Raw genomic sequence first — 24003 nt, 5'->3', positions numbered from 1 at the left:
AGGCCAGGATAAGAGCCTGCTGAGGGGTTAGGCCGGTGCTGGGGCCAGCGAGGCCGGCATCGGAGCCTGCCGTGAGGCAAGGCCGGTACTGGGGCCTCGAGGCCAGGATAAGAGCCTGCCGAGGGGTTAGGCCGGTGCTGGGGCCAGCAAGGCCGGCATCGGAGCCTACTGTGAGGCAAGGCCGGTACTGGGGCCTCCGAGGCCAGGATAAGAGCTTGCCGAGAGGTTAGGCCAGTGCTGGGGCCAGCGAGGCCGGCATCGGAGCCTGCCGTGAGGCAAGGCCGGTACTGGGGCCTCCGAGGCCGGGATCGGAGCCTGCCGAGGGGTTAGGCCGGTGCTGGGGCCAGCGAGGCCGGCATCGGAGCCTGCCGTGAGGCAAGGCCGGTACTGGGGCCTCTGAGGCCAGGATAAGAGCCTGTTAAGGGGTTAGGCCGGTGCTGGGGCCAGTGAGGCCGGCTTCGGAGCCTGCCGTGAGGCATTACCAGTGTTGGGGCCTCCGAGGCCAGGATTGGAATCCTGCCAAGGGGTTAGACCGGTGCAGGGGCCAATGGCCAGCTTCGGAGCCTGGCGTGAGGCAAGTTCACCCCTGCGGCCTCCAAGGTCGGGACCAAAGCCAGCTTAGGGGTTTGACCGGTTCAGGGGCCAGCGAGACCAGAACTGGGTCCTCCCATGAGGCAAGGCCGCTGCGTGAGCCAGCGAGGTCTGGATCAGTCCACTGAGTAGCCAGGCCACTACTGGGACCATCAAGAGTGGGATTGGTACTTGCAACGCAGCATGCACAGAGAAATATCGCAGAAAATATAAATCAGATGCTTCTCTTAATCAGCAATAACTAGGAGGAAAAGGGCAACAGGAAGAGGTTGAGCTATAGAAAGGGCCCTATAGTGAAGCAACTAATGTGACGAATCAGAGGGTATGTAATACTGGAGGACGGAGCCTCTTTAAAATGCAGGAGGTACATAAACAAATGTATCAAAGTAAATCACCAAAGAAGTGTGGGATGGAGGGAGGGGGAGGGAATGGGATGGGGGCTGGAGGAGGGCTAATTGGATGATGTGTGCTTGTATATCCTCTCAAGTCTTGTACTCCAATGTGATTGATATATGACTACAATGCACCAATTTAAAAAATAAATTAATTAAAAAAAATAAAATAAAATAAATACAGAAGCCATTTAGACCATGAGAACTTGAATTTTATGATTGTGAAGAGCAGAGAAGCAACAGGTAACATTGGGCAATATTTCAATTTCTCTGCTTCATTAAGACCTATCTCATATTTTTAGAAATGTTAAATATTCTTATTTTCTATATTTCAGTCAGTTGTCTGACTAATTATGGATAGGCATGCCTATATATAAATATGCCAATGACGCTTAAACCTCAAACAATCACCTTTTCCCAAGTGTTTATGGATTTGAAGGGCTAAAGCTATTGAAGCTGAGCAAGAAATAAAGAACTTGAAATAAAAGCTAAAATGGAACCCAAACACTTATTATGGAATTGCCATTTACATTTCTTTATGTAAAAGGAAAAAAAGATATGTGGGTACATAAGTAAATTTTGAATCTGCTTAGAAGGACCTTGGCATCTGGTGATTTCTGTTTTCACAGTAGAATGTAATGGTGTAACATTAGCCAAGAGTGAGTCAAAGGGCAGGGCAAGAAAAAAGAGGCTCATATATTATTTATTCAATCTTAAATACTGGAAATTTAGTTTAAATAAGACACAGAATTGCTGTATAGTATTGAGGGCCCATTTGAGATGTGAAATAATGAAGTTAATGTATACTGTTCTCCAGCTATCTTCAAGTTGTCAGGAAGGAACATTGAAAAAGCCAATGCTTGTATTCACCTGGCATGTGAGGTTTTGCAAAGAGAGAACAAAGGAAGAAGAGAGAAAACAAACATATCTGAGGATATGTGAAGGTAGAAGAAAAGAGGGAGGATAAAATTTTTGTGGGTCCAATGCTCTAAACACCATAATGTTGTAAGAGGAATGCTTAGTTGAATAAGGAATAGAAAAGGATAGGAAACTGTGGTTGAAGGGTGAATGCTTGTATTTCAGATTTGAAGATGGTATAGATACTGATGATGATAAAGTCCTTGGTATGACCAGGAGAAGGTTATGTGAGGTGCTGTGAAGGGAAAAACTATCTAGGATAAAGAGAACAATTGCTAAGGGTCCAGTGAACTGGATAGTTCAGATGATGTTTCGATGTTTGCTGAGAAAGTCTCCAAGATGGGCTAGAGGTAATGTGGATGAGGAAGACTGCAGTCAGAGCTAAATTCACTTGTGAATGAAGAAGACTGACCCAAAATGAGTATAACTAGCTCTCCAAATAAATAGCAGGGTCAGAATGGCAAGTTTTATAAGTGGCAGATGAAGAAATAGTATGGAAGTGGAAATTGGTAGGGAGATGTGGAGTAAATAGGGCTGTTTCTCCACTTCCTTTATCTAAGAATATCCAGAATAATAGCAACATTGACATTATCAGTAACAGTAAAATAGATGTTGTGTGCTTACAATCAGTCAAATTTCTGTTTCAAAAGTTTTGTGTAGTTTTACCCATCCTAATATCATGCCCATGTTAGTCAACAACAAAATTTAAGTAACTGCCAAAATCACATAGTTACTAAATAAGTGAGTTTGGATTCAAGTATGACTTCAAGGACCTTGCCTCTGCTGGGCTTGGGGGTGCACGCTTGTAATCCCCGCGCTTGGGAGGCAAAGACAGGAGGATTGCGCAGGTTTGAAGCTAGCAGCTCTGGCTTAAGAGACCCTGTTTCCAAAAATAAAATAGGTCTGGGAGTGTAGCCCAGAGGTAGGAGGGCTTCTAGGAACCCCAGTACCACCACCAAAAAAAAAAAAAAAAAAAACTTGCCTCTAAACCGCAATATAGCTGCTTAAGTCCTTAACTGCAAATTAGAGAAGCTATACTTCTATAGGTGTTTGTTGGGTTTCAGGTTGCTTGGGGACCTGTTGTCATTAATACGCTGAAGTTCTGAGACAGGTAAGCATGAATCTCCAGGATTTGTGCTGCAGGTGTGAAGAGACAGTTCAGCCCTCCTGGTAAACCTTTTTTTCTTGGCAGCCATGTGCTCCAAAATAGCAGTTTGTTATTACTGCCACACCTGCCGTGAACCCAGGTAGATCCCTAACTGGACATCTACTTTGCACAGTGATAGAATAGGCTTTCTGGCCCATGACTGGGCAAGCTGACAGCAGTCTGACAGCAGGCCCAGCCTCTTAGCTCCAAATCAGAGCCTTTGCTAATGCTTGTATGTTGGATTCTGAGTTCCAGTCTCTGATTTTGTCTCCTGTCTAGTCTTCAACTGATCTACCTCCTGAACCTTTCTTCATCCTGCCTTCACTCCATTCCCCATGGCAAATTATCTTAATGGTTTGCAATTCGACAAAAGGAAAACAGTTATAGAATATCATGACCAAAGCATTCCAACAGATACTCTAGTTCACCTGGACTTGAACACTACCAGCTTGCAAGTCCTCCTGGTACAAAACTATATGAAGACAAGCAGATGTTTTGTGCAGTTTCTCATATTTGACTTTGTTTTGAGTTGAGCATATCAGGGTTCCCAAAGAATCTTCTGTTGGCTCAAATAAGACACTCTTCATACCTAGTCATCTTTGCATGATGCACAGACTGAGAACTGAGACAATTAAACATCCCACAACCTTTAGCCAGAATGAAATTTCCCTATCTTTCTAATTCCACTGGGCCTTCAAATCCTGACAGGGACACTTATTATTAGCCGCCTGTCTACCAGTCTATTGGCAGTTGTTTTTGTTGTTTTCATTTATGCATACCTCTCTCTGGGGCAAAGGCCATTCTTTTTTTGGAAGCCTCATGAAACTTTTGGCTCTTAATTAGCATCCAAATTCCTCTGATTCTGTAACTTGGCCTTTGCTAGCATCTACTCATCCCAGACCATCTCAACAGCATTACTCACAGGCCCTCTTGCTGTTTCCTTTCATTATTTGAAGATCTTTGGTCTCTTTTGTGTTTTGTTCAGTTTTTTGGTTCTTAAACTCCAAAGGTCCCTCTTTGGTGGTATACTCAATGTAAGGAAGCATTGACAGTATTCAGCCGGACCCATGACTGAAAAGTTTAAAAGAAAGAAAGGAAGAAAGAAAGAAGACTTGTTATTCTGAATGCAGATGGCACTGATTATTTTGCTGAGATCCTTCTCTGAAATAAGCTAGGCACCATCACCCTCTTATCTGAGAATCAGCCTTCCTGCCAGGAGGAATGACTAGGACAAAGCAGATGGCTCTCAAGCCGGAGCTTCTCTCAGAACCATCCTTATCTCGGCTTTGACTGGCAAAGGCTGTCATTCATACTGTCACTCACTGTGGGTACACAATGGATCATGTCTGCCTTGCACATCATAGATAACTAGGCTAACCCGGGCTGGATTTAATTCCCAGGCTAAAAAGGAGGAGAAAAGATAAATCATTGATTATAGAATATCTGATTTGTCTTTAATTCGCTTGTCACTAAAACTGTAATACCACGTTCTAGAAATGTGTCAGCTTCCCTCACAGAAAACACCATTTTAATAAGATTTCTTATTTTAAACTACCATCTATTTAAAAGTCAGAATAAAATATAGGTGACTCTTTCAATTCTCCTTTTGCCAATCTTTTCTTTGAAAAACACCGATACGGTTTACTTGTGCTTTGAAATTTTTATCCAAACATTTTTAAAGTAAAGTGGGCATTAATGACCTTGATAGAACATTATTGGGAAAAATTGATTAGGTCAAAATGAAAATATACAGCTATCAAATATAAAAGTATTTTGTGTGAAAGTCTACTGTTTATGTGGTACTGAGTAGTGACAGCTGAGGATTCACTTTCACATCTAAAGCAGCTTTGTATATTGACAAGATGTTAGAAACAGGACTATCATGGTAACAAGTGTGTGCCTATTCATCACCATTTCGTGTTATTTATTATATGTCACAAATGTGCTCCGTATGGCAGATTAAAATAATCTGATAGAAGGAGCAATAATTCTTAGCCAGGTTAATTACTGAGTTCTTGAACAGCCTATTAATGATGCCAGACCTGATTTGTTTTGCTGTTGAAGAAAGGTATTGAAGATTTTCAGATATGCAAACACTTCTTAGTATACAATAAAACATATTTATAATGTTTGCTCAGGATATTAGTTTTTCCACTGGGTTATGACACTGAGAATGAAGAGGCTAATATTACTTTATGGATCTTTACTCTGCACCCAGAAAATTGCCATAGTGTTCAGGAAAACACATAGAGTTAATGTGTCTAAGATGCATACTTATGAATTTTATGGAGAAGGAAACAATGAAATGTGACTCTATTCCTACCAACTCAATGTGGTAACTTTACCTGGATATCTAATTTCTGGTCATATTTTTATGGTCTTACTTGAATATCATTTGTTTTCAAGAGAATTGGAACTTAAAAAAAAAAGGACAGTGCATGGTTTATTAAAATAGTAACAAAAGAGTTTCTTTCAGAATATAGCATTCTGGGCCCTATATCTATCTATCTATCTATCTATCTATCTATCTATCTATGTGTATACAACCATATATATGAAAGAGGAGAGAGGAGAAAGATAACTATATATAGAGAGAGAGCTATTACAACATATATGGAAAGAGAGAGAGATTAACTCTTTTAGAAATAATCATCGTTCTTTCTAGGTATTCCTCTCCCTTTAAAAATTCCCATTCAAAAGTATTTATTGCATTCATATACAAAGACTCAATTCATTGTCCTTACCATTCAACAAACATGATCTATAAAATGCCTAATTTTACATAGTATCCCCTAGAATAATGTATGTCCCACCTAAGAGCTGATTCATTTTGGCAGGTGAAGTATAGAGAGGGGAGGAAAAAAAGAAACAATAAATAAAAGCTTTGGAATAGAATTATCATGCACAGCGCTTGTAGTGGCTGTTATAAGCCACTGGTCAGATCAAGGCTTGATCGGCCATGAGTCAGATACCCACCACTGGTCCAGTCAGTGCTGACTTCCATGTAAAGACCAAACTGGCACTTCTCAGGTGTGTTCACTACTCAGATTTTCAATATTTGACTAGTTTTTCAGTTTCTTAAGCAGTACTCAGAGCTACATCCCTAAAGAAAGAAAGACTGTATCACCATAAAAGAGTGAGGTGATTGAACAACAAAATACAAAGTGGTATGTATGGGGCCTCCAGTCACATTCTAGCTATCAACTGGGACTTGTGGACTTCACAATGGAATGTAGCATTCAGAGTCCTCAGGGTGGACAGTCTAGAGGAGCAATGACATGTTTCTCTTGGATTTGGGTTGTGGATGTGCGTGGCTTCTTCAGAGAAATACCAGAGGGAGTTCTCAGAATTCTATTCTGACATACAGTCAGCATCTGCCCTCAGATTTGACAGTCCCTGTTCTTCTTGTTCTTCTTTGTCTGCGCTATTCATTTGTTCTCATGAAATTCATCAAATGACCTTGATCCCAGGGTTCAGTTTTCTCACAGCTACCAGGATGAAAATGAAGTCATTCCTTGGAATTCAACAAAGGTAAGCCATCTTTGACCCCAATCCTCTTTTTGAATGAACCACACCAAGTTTGTGAAAAATCCTGACCTACCAACATTGATGCCTTCATAGAAGCCACACAGTTTGCTTTATTCCTATGCGTTGTCTTTACAGTTTCTCATTAATATGGATTGGATGACTCTATAATACCTATACTTTTATTGGTACATTGTAATTATACATCATGATGAGATTCAAAGTGATACAAACACACATACATGTATTACTTGTTGTATTTCCCTTTGCATCCCATCCCACCTCATTGGATTATTTATAATTAGAACATAAATAAAGGGAGCATTTTTTGTTTGTTTTGAGATTGAACTGAGGAGCATTCTACCTCTGAGCAATACCGCCAGCCCTTTTATTATTTATTTATTTATTTATTTATTTATTTATTTATTTAGAAACAAGGTCTCAGTAAGTTTCTGAGGGCCTACCTAAATTTTTGAGGCTGAACTTGAGCCTGAAATCCTCCTATCTCAGTTTTCCATGTACTAGGATTATAGACATGCACCACCAAGCCCCACTGAAGGGAACATTTTTCTATAACTTGTTCTCTTGGAAAATATATTATGTCCAAATATGCAGCTATGGCATTTAATTTAGTTGTTAAGAAAGGACTGATAGATATTTGTTCTGATCTTTTGTTTTAATGTTCTAATTTAACAAAAAAATGTAATCTAGTAATATAATGAATTAGCCAATTCATTCATTCATCCAATGTTTATCTAGTGCCAACAATTCCAGTTCTCAGATCTCAAAATTAGCAAAATTGCAAGCAATGTATGAATATTAGCATTATGAATTTAAAAGGATGTCACTCTTAAGGTAAAATTCTCATGGCCTAATGTTTCCATTTTGAATAGTATTTAAAACAGAAAAATATCATGTGTCATTTTTTTGGTTATATAGGTTATATAGGTGTGTACATACAGAGAAAAAGAGGAAGCCAGCCATATCCATGGTTAGATAAAGGCTATAAGAACTAGATCAAGAAATTTTCAGTATCCCCCCCCCAATAACATACCTATTGACATGTCTATTGACTCTTCCTGGTTATTTTGTGATAGCAGAAATTGTGTTAATTATCGTTTGGTACATGTCAAACCATCCCAACTTTCATCAACTTACTGTGTTACTTCACACAGATTCTTAGGACCAGGTATCCAGGAGTTATTAGCTGGGTAAGTGGTTCACTATATATCATGAGATTGCAGTTAAGATATAGGTAAAGCTATAGTGTATCTGGTGGCTTTATCTACTTTTTACCTCATTCATACAGATTTTTACAGAAAACTTGATTTTCTTCCTGGCTCTTGGTTGAAATTCTTTGCCACAAGGGCTTCTCTGGGTCTGCTCATGGCACGAAATCTGGCTCCTCGCAGAGTAAATGACCCTAGAGAAAAGGGAAGTGAACAACTAACACAGAAGAGACGATGTTCTCATAAACTCATCTCAGAAGTGGCGTAGCATCACTTCTATATTGTTATTAACAGAGACATTCCTGTTACAGTGTGGGAGATTATTAAACAAGGTACAAATACCAAGAGAGAGGGCCATTGCTGGTCCGTATTGGAAACTAGGATCAAATATTTCTGATCCAGAAGTTTTATCCAGAAATCTCACCCAATTAAAATTCCCTATAAAGCAGTTATTTTCAAAAGAGGATGAGGAGACAGAATTGGAGAAATATATTCAATATTACAGTGTATTTTATATTTTAAAGTGGCAATAGTTTTTTGGTTATAAACTACAAATATATATATATATATATATATATATATATATATATATACACACACACACACACACACACACACACACACACACACACATATGCATTACCTGGATGGAATCCAGGGACATTCTATCTCTGAGCTACACTCCCAGCCCTATTTTTTAGTCTTTTTATTTTTTTGAAACAGATTCTCACTGAGTTACAAAGGGCCTCACTAAGTAGCTGAGGCTGTCCATGAACCACTATTCTCTGGTCTCCGCCTCCTGAATGCTGAGATTACAAGCATGAGCCACCACACCTGACTACAGAAAATTAAATTTATCCATCATTTCTTCACTTGGGGAATACAAAATGCATGCTTATTAGTAATTCTCCTAGAAAAAGTCAAATAGAATTTTATATGTTTGGATTTTAATTTTTGTTACAAAGGGTAAAATTTGTAATGTCATAAAGAAACTTTTGGTGAAAATATATCTTTATTTTAAAATAGTTTCATTACTGCACACAGCATTTGGTGTGATTTCCTCTGGATACTACCCCACTCTCTCAAAATGTACTAAAACAATGGTCCAATTATAAAATTCCATAAAAAGATATTTAAGAAATAAAAGCACCAGTGCTACTGCTACAGTGGTGTTAGTTTAATCCTAGAAATAAAAAATGAATACTGGAATCCTAAAAAAATAGAGACAGAATTTTTAGAACCTTTATCAACTACATCTTTTTATAACAATGAGATCAGACCATGTGTTTCATAGTTCTTAGAAAATAAAAGATTTCTCAGAGTTTAAGAAAACTACTAAAATACTTGTATCCATTTGTGTAAACAACAATATTCATATCCTTTTATTCAAAGACACTAAGGATTTCTGTCAGCCTTATGTTATATAAATCTAAAAGTAAATCTTAAAAGTTATAGAATTATATTTAGTTATAATAAAAATGAGAATTATAAAGTTGTGTACGTCAGGTTTCTATTCATTATTAACCGAGAAGTTTTATATTTCCGTCGTTATGACAAAGCACTTTGCCTGACTTAGAATCTGTACCAGAAATCAAGGAAGCTGATTTTATCACCCTTTTGTAGTAGAGCAGCGGGCAGAGTTCAGTGAGACTTTTTCTCTGAAATTATAGTTTCAACTTGACTTCATTAAATTCTTTTCCCTATATTTGTCATTGTTAGGCTTATTATTTTTTCTATATCTTCTCAGGCCCTTTACCATTTTAAACTGTCCTTTAAAAAGAACTCTTGCATGTAGAGTTCATTATCTCTAACAACAACAAACTAAAGGCCCCAGTACCCTGCCTTCATTCTGCCTCCTGACCCACATTTACACAAATTCAGATACATTTTCTAGTTGCTGATTGTATTCTAGAAAACCATTGCATGCCAAAGGCCATTTTCATGTTTATGTTTATTTTTTAATTTATTTTCAAACTGTCATTAGGAAAGAATTTTCTCTAGCTCTAACAAATTAAAATAAAATTTTTGGCATAGATTTTGCTTTCAGAGGAATAAATAGAAAATAGGGAAAATGTTCACCTTAACCTAAGACATAATATATGTGTTACAATGAAGCTGATCTATTTTAAAATATAATGCTTGTTTCTGTGCGATTTTTAACAATTTATTTTTTATTTAAAGTAAATGCAATGTGTATTGAAGTATGTATTTTACATAATTTTAAAAACACAATTTGGACTAAAAAATAAAGTAAGTTATTCTAAATAAAGTGCAATCTTTCAAGCGTTCTTTGTAAAAGAAGTACTGAAATGCAATCAGATAAGCCAGTGTTATTAGACACAACCACTGGGAAGACTAAAACAACTCATAGTGAATTAAAAGAAAAGGTTCATTGAACTGGAGATTCTCAACAACCAATGGACACATTTTGGGCTCTTCAGGCTTCGCTACTGAAATAAATATGTTATCACACTAGCTTTTATGAAAGGCTATTATATTTTTACCAACTTTAATCTGTTTTATTTTTGTACTTAAAAGATGGGAGTTGCATTAAAATAAAAATTCCATTTGGGTTATTATCTCTTTACAGGCCACGGGGCTGGCCAGAGATTATTCTCATTACGTGTGCAGCAGTTAGTCAATGATTGATGCTGCATTAATGCATAGCAGAGAAACATTCCTTTTGTTACTAAATATTAGACAAATTAGTTCCCATAAATTCATAACCCCCTCCCTCTCCTGGCTGGGGCGTCTTCCCCTTCTTACTTACTTCCCTGCCCCCATGCCTTCTAACTACTAGCATAGATAATGTTGCTAATGTCCTTCAGTCAGAATGAATGGAAGCTTAGGAAGAAGGAGACCGACAAAAGAGGGTGCAGAAATCGGACACTGATTCTTACAGTTGAACAATAGTGGGTTTATGTCAGAATACCTCGATGCAGTAATGACAAGTAGATGTTTCCTTGTCACAGTTCCAAATTAATTTTTTCTCCCACTTTATGTAAAGAACCATATATATTTTCAATTGCTTTAAACTTACTTCTGCCAGAGTAGACAGAGATGAGTTAAACATTATTTAGACAGTTCCTTGATCTATAAAGCAAAGTGTGGCGCTGGCTCACCTTTCTTCCTTTTGCTCCAAATGCTTGTATTGGAGTTCTTCATGGGACTTTTGAAATGGTAGTCCAGACATTCAAAGTGAAAGGTAGATTTCTGAGTGTACTCAGTGGTGTATTTTGGATTTGGTGTCACATATATTTATTTTATTTTTCATATACTCTTACTAGTGCATTGTAGTTACACATCAAAATGAGGAGGGATAGAAACATATGCACACAGCACTTGGTATTCTGATAGAGTTATGCCCTTGATTATTTGTTTAGAGCTATGCCCTTGGTATATATTTATTATTAATGCTAATAATATTTGTTGTTACTAATGTTATTCAAACTAGCATCTTTAGTGTTTACTGGCACATATTTAGTGCTAACCCTTACTCATTTCCATGTTTCATGTAAAACATGGGCAGTTTTCAATTACACAGATCCTGATGCTGAGCTGTGAGATTAAGTACCTTGCCCAATGTGTCCTAGTTTGTAAGCAGATCTTGTGTCTGTCTTCTTAAAAAATAAAGTATAAATTGCATTTGGCTTATAAATTAAAGTTAGTTAAAATTGATTTTTTTCAAGTTTTACAATATTAGCCATCCCTGAGGATTTCTTTAAGCATTTTTCAAATGTTCTAAGTTTTAATTTTAAATACAATAAATACTGACCTATGGTATTGGTATATTTAATTTATATTGATATAAGCCATCTATCCAGAAGTTTGATGAGGTACTAGATATTATTTTAAAGTATACAATTCAGTGTTATTTGGCATTTTGGTATATTAGAGCAATCTAATTTTAGAATATTTTGGTTGCCCCTAGAGAAACCCCATACCATTAGCTGTCATTCTTCATTCTCAAAATGTCTCCTCATCTCCTTTGTGTCTCTATAGATTTCCCTATTCTGGATATTTCTTAAAATAGAATGATGTAGCATGTGGTCACTTGTGTCTGGTTTCTTCCACTTAGCATAATGATTATAAGGCACATAAATTGTCTTTTATATCTTGCTACTTCATTGATTTTCATTGCTGAAAAATATTTCATTTCATGACCATATAACACCTTTTGCTTAAACATTTACTAGTTGTGAGACATTTCCAGTTACTTACACATTGGGCTGTTGTGAATAGTGCTGCTGTGGACATTTGTGTTCATAGTTTTGTGTGCATATTTGTTTTTATTTTACTTGGTTATATATCTAGGGTACACTTTCTGGGACATATGGTAACTTCATATTTTACCTCTCGAGGTACCATAAAATGTTTTCCACATCTATATTATCTTAGAGTTCCACCAGAAACCTATTAGGATTCTAATTTATCCACATCTTTTCCAGTACTGGCTATTGCCTATCTCTTTTATTACAACCATCCTAGGGGAATGAAGTAATATCTTGTCGAGGTTTTGATTTACATTTCCCTAATAACTAATGACGTTGGGCATCTTTTCATGTGCTTACTTGCTACTTACATATTTTCTTTGGAGAAATGTCTATCTACTCAAATATTTAACCCATTTTTAAATAGAATTATTTTATAGAGTTATTGTTGCTATTGAGTTAATATTATTTTATTAAATGTGAGAAGACTTCACATATTTGGGGTACAAATTTCTTATCAGATATGTGCTTTTGCACATATTTATTTTATCTTGTAAGTTGCCTTTTTATTTTCTTGTTGATAGTTTTGACTGTGCACATTTTCAAATTTTTATGTAAGAAAATATCTATGAAGCCAGGCGTGGTGGCGCATGCTTGTGATCCCTGCCCTTGGGAGGCTGAGACAGGAGGATCATGCAGGTTCAAAGCCAGCCTCAGCTACTTAGTGAGGCTCTCAGCAACTTAGTGAGACCCTGTTTCCAAATAAAATATAAAATAGATCTGGGAGTATAGCCTGGAGGTAAAGCCTCTGGGTTCCACCACCAGTACCACCAAAAAATAAATAAAATTAAAATATTAGTCTTGCTGGGCATGGTAGCGCACACTTGTAATCCCTGTGCTTGGGAGACAGAGACAGGAGGATTGTGCAGCTTTGAAGCTAGCTGTGCGCGCTGGCTTAGGAGACCCTGTTTCCAAATAAAAATGTAAAAATAGGTCTGGGAGTGTAGCCCAGAGGTAGAAGGGCTTCCAGGAACCCCAGTGCCACCAAAAAGAAAGAAAGAAAGAAAGAAAGAAAGAAAGAAAGAAAGAAAGAAAGAAAGAAGGAAGGAAGGAAGGAAGGAAGGAAGGAAGGAAGGAAGGAAGGAAGGAAAGAAGGAAAGAAAGAGAAAGAAAGAAAATATCTATGACTATTACATCCTCACAATGCCTTTCTAGACTCTGATACTAAATCTGCCCTTAATTGTAATAGACATGACACAAACTAAAATTCAAGGTAAAATAGACGAAGAACCACAGAAAGTTACCCACTCTGTGTCTTGGGAATTCAAAAACTATTGATTATGGCTGTGGAAGTGATGTTATTCATATATGGTTTGAATCTTGAAATAAAAATCAAGACAAAGTTTTGACAGACTTTTTCTATTTTGGTTCCACTTGATTTTTGGAGCTTACAGAATTTCTGATCTGGAGTATTCCGTGCTATAGAAAAGCAGTTCTGAAACTGTTTGTAGCTGAGCTCTAGAAATTTGCTGAAACCCTTTCAGGTATTCTACTGTCCCTTTCAGCAGGTCAAAATTATGTCTTAAGCAATATTCAAACATGATTTGCCATTTTCACTGCATTAACATTTTGTTGGTTGTCTAGCAGCAATAGTGGTTAAAACTGCCATGTCTTAACATGAATCCAGAAAGTGGACCCAAACTACACTAGTAGTCTTATGTTCTTAAGGCCTTGGTCTTGTAGAAATAGTTTTAAAGTGAGTGAATGAATAAATAAAATATCAGTTTTTGTTAAGATTGTCCTTGATAAAGTAATAAAATTAATTTTACTTCATCTCAACCCTGGTGGCATTTATTTTTAATAGTCTGTGATGAAGAAATATACAGAATTCATTCTGATAAGGAAAAGCACTTGTTTTGCTTTTGAGTTGCAAGCACAAAATTTCATTAAACACCAAATTTACTTTAAAGATTGACACATTATAAATATGGATACTTATGTTTTTGCCAGACATTTTCTCAAAATAAATGATGACACTCATATAAAGGGAAAATGGCAATATTATTAACTATAATAAAAATTTTAACTTTCAATTGAAAATTAGAATTTTGGAAAATGTGTATCTGTCACTGGGGGCTTGAGAGATTAACAATAATTATAGGCTTTTCTGATAAGAGGATGGTTTTCAAGGCTAGTTTGGTAGCATAGGGAGACCCTATTAAAAATAAAATAAAATAGGTCTGGGGGTGCAGCTTAGAAGTAGAATGATCATGGGTTCAATCCCCAGTCTCACCACACACAGACTCACGTGCACGTGTACACACACACACACACACACACACACACACACACACACACACGTTTTTTAAAATATTGTATCATGAAATGTGTCAACATTTAGAAGATCTGTGTAATTGGATATATTGATAATTTCTCAATGATACATTAATGATTCTATAAAACTATACATAGTTAAAAAATCCAAAGTACAAAATAGACCAATGAATTTTAATGAAATAGGTGATAAAATTCTTTATTTTAGATAAGATTCCATATTACCCTTACTTTTAAGGAACTTTTAACATTTTATTTCCTTATCTATAACTGTGTGAAATCAAAAATTATTATATAAAAGTTTTTATTTTTTTTTTTCCTTTGGTGGTACTGGGGTTCCTGGAAGCCCTTCTACCTCCGGGATACATTCCCACGGGCTACACTCCCAGACCTATTTTTTAACATTTTTTTTTTATGTGGAAACAGGTCTCTTAAGCCAGTGAGGCTGGCTCTGAACCAGCTCCATCCTTCTGTCTCCACCTCCCAAGTGCGGGGATTACAAGCCTGCGCCACCACGCCTGGCTATATAAAAGTTTTATATAAATATGCTATACTCATTTTTTGGTTTGAAAATTTATCTTTTTATTTTTGCAGTACTGAGGATGGAACCCAGGGACATACTGCCTCCAAGCTACATCCCCAGCCCTCTTTTGTTTCCTTCCTTCCTTCCTTCCTTCCTTCCTTCCTTTCTTTCTTTTGCAGTACTAAGGATGGAACCCAGGGACATTCTACCTCCAAGCTACACCCCCAGCCCTATTTTGTATTCTTTACTCTTTCTTTCTCTTTCTTTCTTTCTTTCCTTTCTTTCTTTCTTTCTTTCTTTTCTTTTTGCGGTACTGAGGATGGAACCCAGGGACATTCTACCTCCAGGCTATACCCCTAGCCCTATTTTGTGTTCTTTACTCTTTCTTTCTTTCTTTCTTTCTTTCTTTCTTTCTTTCTTTCTTTCTTTCTTTCTCTCTCTCTCTTTTCTTTTCTTTCTTTCTCTCTCTTTCTCTTTCTTTCTTTCTTTCTTTCTTTCTTTCTTTCTTTCTTTCTTTCTTTCTTTCTTCTTTATTTTTGCGGTACTGAGGATGGAACCCAGGGACATTCTACTTCTGAGCTACTACACCCCCAGCCCTGTTTTTTCAGCCTTTTAAATTTTGAAACTGAGTCTCACTGAGTAGCTAAGGGCCTCACTAAGTAGCTGAGGCTGTCTGGAACCACCATCCTCTGCTCTCAGCCTCCCAAATGCTGGGATTACAAGCCTGTGCCACCACGCCGGGCTTATTCTTTATTTTGAAACAGGGATTCATGGAGTTGCAAAAGGCCTCACTAAGTAGTAGCTGAGGCTGTCCTCGAACTGCAATCCTCTTGTCTATCAAATGTTGGTATTACAAGCATGTGCCATCACTCCCGGCTTAATATCTTTTTATTGTAATGTTTGTAGTAACTTGAAAAAGTTTATTAGGTCATTTTAGTGAGTTAATAAAAGTTTTAAACATTTAAATTTTTACTGTTTTATACACTAAGTGTCAATAGCTATAGTCCATGCTAACAAAGACTGTGTTTGAATCTTAAGTAGAGGATGGGGGTACAGTTTATGACAGAGTGCAGGCGTAGAATGCACAGGCCTTGGATTCTATCCCTAGCATTATCCTCACTCCTGCCCCCCCAAAAGATTCTCTCTAGAGTCTTCAGTAAATTTGAAGAGTGTAAATGGTGTTCTGTGAATAAAAGTTTGAAAACCATTTTTATAGATTAATTTTTTACTACATTGTTTCAGAATACACTTTGAGACTATAAGAAAAGGAATTTCCACCTTGATTTAATCAAATAAAATAACCTTATATATGTGGGAGTAAGTTATATTAATTGAACAAAAGAAAAGACTGAATTTAGAATATTCTTTGGCATTAAAATATTACTGTGTTATCTCTGGTTAAAGCTTACAGTAAAAATTGAGATTTACCATCTCTATTTTGATCTATGCATTTTATACTACTGTTTCATAATGCCATAATAAAATGGGGACTCATATAAAATAAATATTCATTACTGGGCTTTGTCTAACTGAAGAAATCTTACTATAGGTTTTTTTTTTTTTTTTTTTTACTTTTTACCTCTAATAATACATGTGCCATTCTTCATAAACATTAATGAGCCCTAAATTTAGCATTTATTGACTGTCTCATATGTGTCCAGCACCATCATGAGACAATCTTGTAATATAATGATGAATAAGGAGCTTTCTCGCTTGGGGGAAGAATGTAAATACATAATTACAATAAAGATTTTTACAACAAAGACAAGGACATGGATTGGGGAGCAATAACAACAATGTGGTGGTCATTTCTTTCTGGAGTCATAAAGGGCCTCCTAGAGGAAGTTTCTTTGAGCTAATTATTGAAAGCTGAAAACATGTTAGCAGGAAATAATATACACAGAAAAAAGGCGGAAAACATCCCAATATGTGGGAAATTATAAGCAAAACCACAATCAGAGCAAATTGTATAAGATCAACACTGTGAGAAATGAGTTGGAAGAGTAAACAAAGACCACACTAAGAAGCTTAGACTTCATCCTAACTGCAGTGGAGAGTTACTGATAAGGTTTGAACAGATTTGATTTGTGTTCGGTGTAGTGAGCTCTTCCATTAGTTTGGTGAATCATTTCTTCATTCTATAGATATTCCTTGAGCCCCTCCTGTGTAATAATTACAGTGTTCAATGCTGAGTTATGAAATAAGTGAGACAAACTTCCTCATGTCTAATGTGCTATTAGAGTGCTAGTTGTGCTTCTATGATATAAACACCACTATCTCCTAATAGTACGGGCCACTGGAATATTTCCAGAGCCTAGTGTTTATCAACATACAATCGCTGTGACTTTGGTGCCTAGACAAGGTGGCACAGCAAATAACAATTGTTTGTAATTAATCTTGGTAAATGTCTATAGGAAAACTAGATAAGTTCTTAATGTGTCCCAAAGATACTCTCAAGAATTCAAAATAACCTCATCATTTTTTAATTATTCAACTTTGATAATTGTTAGTTTAAAAAATACAAGTGACAAAAATAATAGTACTCTGAAACAGATACATTTGAAAGGGGTAGGGTTCTTATTTAAATTAAGAGTAAATGCCTGGTTGCTGGCTTAATAAACATCTTCCTAAAGAAGGTAGAGATAAGCGTTCTTTCCAGCAAAGCATTCAGAAAACAGCAGTAATAGATCTTAAAATATAAATAATGGAATCTTGAAACTTTAAGTGCATTTTTACTTTTTTAATAATAATAGGATTTTATTAATAAGACTGAATATCCATCTTTATACAAGTTAGCATTGTTAAATTAGGCAGGCATACATATTTACTAACAAAATATTATTTTTTTATTACCAGAGCTTCTTCTAAGCACTTGACATAGTTCACACACAAAATTCATGTAAGGCTTCTTTTTTTTTGCCTTTAAAAAAATTAAGTGCATTTTAAATATATACTTCTAATCACATTACACATGTTGTTATAGTATCTACGTTATGAAAGTAGAAACTAAATAATTGAAACCGGCCCAAAAGTAGATTCAAGTTTGAGGCAGTCTCCCCATCAGGATAGAAACAATAGTCAGCACCTTCCTAACTTTATCTGCAACACACCAACGTGTCTATCACACCATAATTTAATTATTCAATTTTTATTTTTATTTGAGAAGGGCTTAAATATTTGACTAAAGTCCAATCTGAAAGATGCACAACAGAGTTAAGAGACATGGATCAAATTCTTGCTGCCAGAACTGCCTTAAATTATCATTATTATTTTATTTTTACATATTTTTATTGGTGCAATGTAATTATACATCATAGTGAATTTCAAAGTGATACAAATATATATATGCACCTAGCACCGGGGGTGATTCTTTTGGATCCCACCCTTTGCCCTCTCCATACATATGAGACCAATAGTGATACTTTCATGTGTGACATACATTATTTGGACTATTTCCCCCTCAAGCCTCCTCACCTCCCTTCCCAACCCCCTGACACTTCTACTGTTTTCACTGCTCATTTATCTGAATCCCCTTTTTCCCATTCTCTTTTGCTTCTACATATGAGAGAATGTATCTTACCTTTGATTTTCTTAGACTGGCTTATCTAAACATATTTTCTAATTCCAGCCATTCTTGGTGAAAATGACATAATTTTGTTCTTTTTATGGCTGAGTAAAATTCCATTGTGTATATATGCCACGTTTTCTTTATTCAGTCATCTGTCGACAGACACCTAGGTTGGTTTTATAATTTGGCTACTGTGAATTATACTAAGAATCAATAAATGAGATAGTATCAAATTAAAAAGCTTCTGCACAACAAAGAAAATAAGAATCCGAAGATAAAACCTACAGGATTGGGGAAGATCTTTGCCAGCTACTTCTCAGAGGACTAATATCTAGAACATATAAAGAACCTAAAAACTTAAAAAACCTAAAAAACCCAACAACAATCCAATGGAAAATGGGCAATTGAACTGAATAGACACATCTCAAAAGAAAAAAGAAAAGTGCCCACTAAATATATAAAATATGTTTCAATATCATTAGCAACCAGGGAAATATAAACTAAAACTATTCTGAGATCCCACCTAATTCCAGTTAGAAAAGCAATAATCAAGGTTGCAAACAATAATAAATTTTGGTGAGCATGTAGGGACATAGGAACTCTTCTGCAGTATTGATGGGATTGTAAATTAGTAGAACCACTATGGAGATCAGTGTGCAGGTTCTTCAAAAGACTAGGACTAAAACCTCTATAAGACAAGGACTAAAATCTCTGTAAGACCCAGCTATACCACTTCTTGCTATTTTTCCAGAAGAATTAAGAATACTATCGTGATATGCGCATATACACATAGCAGTACAATTAACAATAGAAATACCTTAAATTATTTTAACAAAAGCAGTTAAATATGTGACTTGAGTTTTATAGAGAAATTTCAGATGGAGATATTTATTTTAGTCATTACCCTATAGATGATAATAAAAAAAATTTATTGTTGCATTGTAGTCATACATCTTTTTTTTTTTTTTTTTGGTGGTACTGGGGTTCCTGGAAACCCTTCGACCTCTGGGATACACTCCCAGACCTATTTTTATACTTTTTTTACTTGGAAACAGGGACTTTTAAGCCAGCGAGGCTGGCTTTGAACCTGCGTGATCCTCCAATATCTGCCTCCCAAGCGTGGGGATTACAAGCGTGCGCCACCACGCCTGGCCTGTAGTCATAATCTTAATGGAGTACAAGACGATAGAGGCACACATTCTCAGGTTTAGCCCTTACCCAATTCCCTCCCCATTCCCTCTCCCCTTCCTTCTCCTATGTTTGGCTTAAAGATTGACTTTGATGTGTTTGTGAAAGTACAGCATGTACATTAGGGAAACTCCCTCTTCTCTCCTCCCATTCCCCTTAGTTAAGTCACCTTATTTGCTCATTTATGATTTCTCTTTCTTATTCTAGAATTCTTTCTATGACCCTTTTTCTCTCTAGGATCCAAATATTAGGGAAAGCATCTGATTTTTTACATTTTGTGACTGACTAATTTCACTTAGCATAATGTTCTCCAGTTCCATCGATTTTCCTGTAAATTATGTAAATTTGTTTTTCTTTATGGCTTAGTAAAATTCCATTGTGTACATAACTCAGTTTTATAATCTATTCTTTTGTTGATGAACATCTTGGCTGGTTCAATAGATTGGTAATTGTGAATTGTACAGCTATGAACATAGATATGCATGCGTTAGTTAGTTTGGTGGTTTGGTTTCTATTCTTTTGGGTAGATACCCAGAAGTGGTATTGCTGGATCGTATTGTAGGTTCATTCCCATTCTTCTGAGGATCTATGCTGTTTTCCAAAGTGGTAGCACTAATTTGCAATCCCATCAACACAATGTATTGGAGTTATCCACATCCTCGCCAACATTTGTTGTTTGTGTTTTGAATGTCATTCTAGTTGGAGTTAGGTGAAATCTCAGGGAAGTTTTGATTTGCATCTCAGATTGCTAATGATGTTGAACATTTTTCATACTTTTATTGGCCTTTTGAATTTTTTCTTTTGTGAAGTGTCAAGTTCATATGCCCATTTTTTTGGGGGGAGGGTAAATGAGCCTTTATTAGAATGTTTAACCATTGTGTTTGCAGGAGGTCCTACAGAGTAAGGATTTTAAATTAAATTCCCTAACTGCAACAAAAGTAGGAAACCAGGACTGGAGAGGAACTGGGAAACCATAGTGTTTCCCTCTGACAAAGACATGTATACACACACAGGACACCCATGCACAGGAACAAAGCCAGCTCAATTAGAAACTTTCCTTCAAACTGGGCGTTACTGTCAGGGTTTGTTTTCAGTCTTTTTTTTTTTTTCATTTCCTTTATTGTCTACAGAAATGTTTTTGTTTTTAAAGGATCAGGTCTGATTGTATTTTTATTTTTGTTTCTTTCCCCTTATACTTCTTAAAAATTGGTTCCGTGAAGAAAAGAGGAAGCCATTTTATGTTTATCACATTTGCCCATTTTTTTTTTATTCTTGGTATATTATTATTTTTTTATTTTTATTTTTATTTTTATTTTTTTTGGTGCACTGTATTCATACATCATAATGGGATTAAAAAAAACTTTTGTACACATACATGCACACATCGCCCAATTAGCCCCTACCCAATCCCCACCCCGTTTCCTCCCCATCCCTCCATCCCATGCTTGGCTTAGTGGTTGACATCTAGCATTATAGCAATTTATCCAAAATTAACAATGATAATCTCACAGAACAGTTTGATTTATCTGATACCAAGCTTTTGATGACTTAAAGATAACATTTCAATATTTCTTCTTGCCTTCTTTCTTACCAGAGAATATCTTTTTCTTTTTCTTTTTTTTAGGTGAAACTATCATACATTTATTTATTTATTTTTCATAAAAAAATCTATCCTAATGTGGAATATGGACTCTAGATACCCAAAACAATCTCAAAAAAAGAACAAAGCTAGAAGATCTATATTTTCTGATTTCAAACCATATAAAGCTACAATAATTGAAACAGTGTAGTACTGTTATAAAGGCAGATATATAAACCATTGGAGTTAAATCCCTAACTCTCACATATTAGGGAAAGCATCTGATTTCTTATTTTTTGTGACTGACTAATCTCACTTAGCATAATGTCCTCAAGTTCCATCCATTTCCCTGAAAATGATGTAATTGAGGTTTTTTTCATGGCTGAGTAAAATTCCATTGTGTATATATTCCACAGTTTTGTAATCCAGTCATCTGTTGATGGACATCTTGGCTGGTTCCATAGTTTGGCTATGGTGAATTGTGCAGCTATGAACATAGATACACAGGCATTAGTTTGGTAGTTTGGTTTCTTTTCTTTTGGGTAGATACCCAACAGTGGTATTGCTGGATCAAATGGAAGATTTGTTCCCATTCTTCTGAGGATTCTCCATACTGTTTTCCAAAGTGGTTGCACTAATTTGCAATCCCACCAACAATGTCTTAGGGTTCCCACTTCTCCACATTCTCGCCAGCATCTGTTGTTGTTTGTGTTTTGAATGATTGCCATTCTAGTTGGAGTTAGGTGAAATCTCAGGGTAGTTTTGATTTGCATCTCTCTGATTGCCAGTGATGTTGAGCATTTTTTCATGCATTTATTGGCCATTTGAATTTCTTCTTCTGTGAAGTGTCTATTTAGTTCACTTGCCCATTTTGTTATTGGATGCTTTGTTTTCTTAGTGTTGAGTTTCTTGAGTTCTCTGTATATTCTAGATACTAGTCCTCTATCGGAGGGGTAGTTGGCAAAAATCTTCTCCCATTCTGTTGTCTCTCGATTTAGGTTCTTGATAGTTTCCTTTGCTGAACAGAAGCTCTTCAGTTTCATGCAATCCCATGTATTGATTCTCCTTTTAATTTGTTGTGCCTTTGGGGTCTTGTTGAGAAAGTGTTTATCTGTGCCTGTGTGTTGCAGTGTTGGACCTGTGCCTTCTTCAAGGAGCTTCAAGGTCTCTGGTTTGATTTCCAAGTTTTTGATCATCTTGAGTTGACTTTTGTACAGGGTGAAAAACACTTGCTCATTTTTTATTGGGTTATTTGATTTTCTAACATGAGTTTCCTGAGTTCTCTGTATATTCTAGATATTAGTCCTTGATTGGAGGAATAGTTGGCAAAAATGTTCTCCCATTTTTATCAGCTCTCTGTTGAAGTTCATTATAGTTTCCTTTGCTGTACGAAGCTTTTCATTATAATGTAATCTCATGTATTGATCCTTCTTTTAACTTCTTGTGCCTTTGGTGTTTAGTTGAGAACGTTTTTACCTGTGCCTCTTTGTTGAAGTATTGGACCTATGCCCTCTTCGAGGAACTGTAAGGTGAAGAGGAAGTAAAGCTAGGCAAGAAACAACAGAAAAGTTAGAGATGAGGATTTGAAAAGAAAGGGTAAGGGCTAAATGAATCATGTGTGCATGTATGTCTCTACCATTTTGTACTTCATTAAGATGTATGACTACAATGCACCAAGAAAAAATTTAAAAAATGAAAAAATTGGGAATGGACAATATTTCAGATTTACTTCATGGTGTGTAAGAGGAACATGGAAAATGGAGCTCTGGAATTGGCAAATGAAATCAACCTGGTAAATTCAGTAATAACAGATAAATAGAGTGGCTATGCCAGCTTGTGTAGGTTTGAAAATGCAACGACAATGAGCATGGGCTACAATTTTCAGCAGCAGGGCTCTGAAAGATGCAGGGGGAGGGAGAGAGCAGGATGCTGCAAAAGGGCAGACTGTCAAGAAAGTGCTTTTGTTGATTTAAGAGGGCGAGACTTCTGCATGTCAGAACCTAACAGCAAGAGCCAGCGGCAAGAGGGTGGCGGGTGATTTATTTGGGTGACTGGCAGCTCCTATTCTACTCAGGATAAGAGACCTTGAGTTCTTTTCATTTATCATGGCATTTCTGCCCCTGGTAAACTTTTTCTTGTCAATTTCTTCACTTTATATCTTGCAGGACTTTGTTACACGGTTTAAAGTGAAATAAAAAATTATATGAGAAGAAAATTAATGATTCTAGAAGCTTATTATGACAAAATCTTAATGAATCAGAAACCAACCAGCTTATTAACCTATTTTTCTGCACTTTTCATTCTGTATGAAAAGGAAGGATTATACATGGGATGAGGAAATATTTGGAGGTAGGCAATTAAGAATTAAACTTAAAACCCACTTCAGGAATTGCACAGGTAATCAGTAAGCATTTTCTATTTGCTTGCTCCCCCAAAGATAGGATGATAGGTACTAGAGTTGATAGAGAATCACATGACCTTCATTGTCATGAAGGCTGCAATCTGAAGGCATAAAACTACACACATGAAAAGATTGGTAATGGCATGACACCATATTCATTATGCTAAAATCATAGTGAATGATATGGATTAAATGAAATCAGAACCTAGAAAAATGGATAGCACTGAGTTGGAACGTTCTGAGATAGCCCTTTGGATAAGATAGAACTCAAGCAAATTCCTCAGGTTGAGCAGATGTGAAAGATGATGAGAGAAAGGCTTTTCACCTAGAACAGAAGTAATACTTATGAATTAGGGACTACTATTTGTTGGTGATAAAGTGGGTGTCATAATAAGTG

General features: G+C 36.3%; 1 protein-coding gene across 1 annotated transcript in view; it reads left to right on the top strand.

The window, feature by feature from the left end:
- Positions 1 to 24003, top strand: part of PDZRN4 (PDZ domain containing ring finger 4) — a gene marked incomplete at both ends in the record, with an annotated part of 429083 nt that overhangs the window by 131011 nt on the left and 274069 nt on the right. The gene's annotated exons all lie outside the window — the stretch shown is intronic.

The sequence above is a fragment of the Muscardinus avellanarius genome (assembly GCF_963383645.1).
Source record: "Muscardinus avellanarius genome assembly, chromosome: 11".
Lineage (NCBI taxonomy): Eukaryota > Metazoa > Chordata > Mammalia > Rodentia > Gliridae > Muscardinus > Muscardinus avellanarius.
Note: the sequence above shows the minus strand (reverse complement) of the source record. Positions and strands in the feature narration are given on the sequence as shown.